This window comes from Pavona decussata, unplaced genomic scaffold (genome assembly GCF_977016875.1).
Source record: "Pavona decussata unplaced genomic scaffold, jaPavDecu1.1 SCAFFOLD_41, whole genome shotgun sequence".
Taxonomy (NCBI): domain Eukaryota; kingdom Metazoa; phylum Cnidaria; class Anthozoa; order Scleractinia; family Agariciidae; genus Pavona; species Pavona decussata.
In genome coordinates this window covers 1873758-1875000 of record NW_028145463.1, presented here as the reverse complement: position 1 = coordinate 1875000, position 1243 = coordinate 1873758, and positions in this window count along the sequence as shown.

Genomic DNA, 1243 nt, shown 5'->3' with positions numbered 1-1243 from the left:
TTTTTTCTGATGTTTTGCTCTTTTCTCGCAGTTTTAATTTCTGAAATAAATGTCTTCGAAGGACAATATTAAAGGCCCAGTTTCACCCATTCGGCTTTGCGGCCGTTTGTTATTGTTTATAAGCGCTTCTATTGTTTAGTCTTGCGATCTGATTGGTTTACCAGAATATTCCCGCTGGGATGAAAGTCCTGGCGCATTCAAAATAAATCAGACCACGCAAATCGGACTGGTTGATTTCGTTTCAGTCGCTCCGATTTATTTTAATCTCTATACCTATAAGAAATATGTACTCTCCAAAGCGCTCGAGTTCTTTGTACTCCTTTGTGTAAAATTTTCGGCGAACGAAATTCGAGGTGTGGTTCGTTTTTCTGCATTCATTCCTTTGAGCGACGCGGCGAAACAGTCGAACAGTTAAAGCCGGCAGCCCTCAACATTAAATAATTTTGTCCGAAGATTTTCATTCTATTGTTGTATAAGTTAGACAGTAATCTTAAAGTGTCCTTTCGATTATTATAAAAGCTGACATGAAATGAAATTAACAGTGCTGGACTCGTTAGCTCAGTTAATATCGCTTTCAAAATTATCATGAAAATGAGCGAGCTGCGCCGATCCGGTCTATCTTACTATCATGAAATTATTTCTACCTTTGATGATAAAGCAACGATGCTACCAATGAATCTGCAGCTTACTAAGCAAATGAGTATTTTAATTTATTTGCCTGTGCCAATAAGAAAAAACGAAGGGACGCCACCTAGAAAACCATACAGTTTATTACGTCTCTTAATTCGCAACGCTGTTTACATGAATCGGGAGAATAAAATCGAATGGAGCTAAAAAACTTACGTGTTAAGGTCAGACATCCGTAGAAATCAGGAACATCGTTACAACAGATGCATGCATGGAGACAACAAATCCTCCCGCTTCTTTGTTTCAGAATAAAAGCGAGACGAATACATTCCTTCGGAATAACAACTGTACAACTACATTGTCAACGGCGAGATGTTACTTAGAAGCGACCGACGATTTTCCAATTTTCCTTTCCACGCGAAGACTGTTCTTGAAAATATCCACATAAATAAAGCGAGAGGATATTATACAAAGCTTAGTGACACGAAAAATAGTGATATTCCGGGAAATGAACTCGATGAATGTGGATTACTTTCGCTATTTGGCGCTCGCTGATAATTTTCTGAATTTTCGACTGTGCGAAATTCAGTTCGGCGCGCAATGTCTCTTGGGTGAA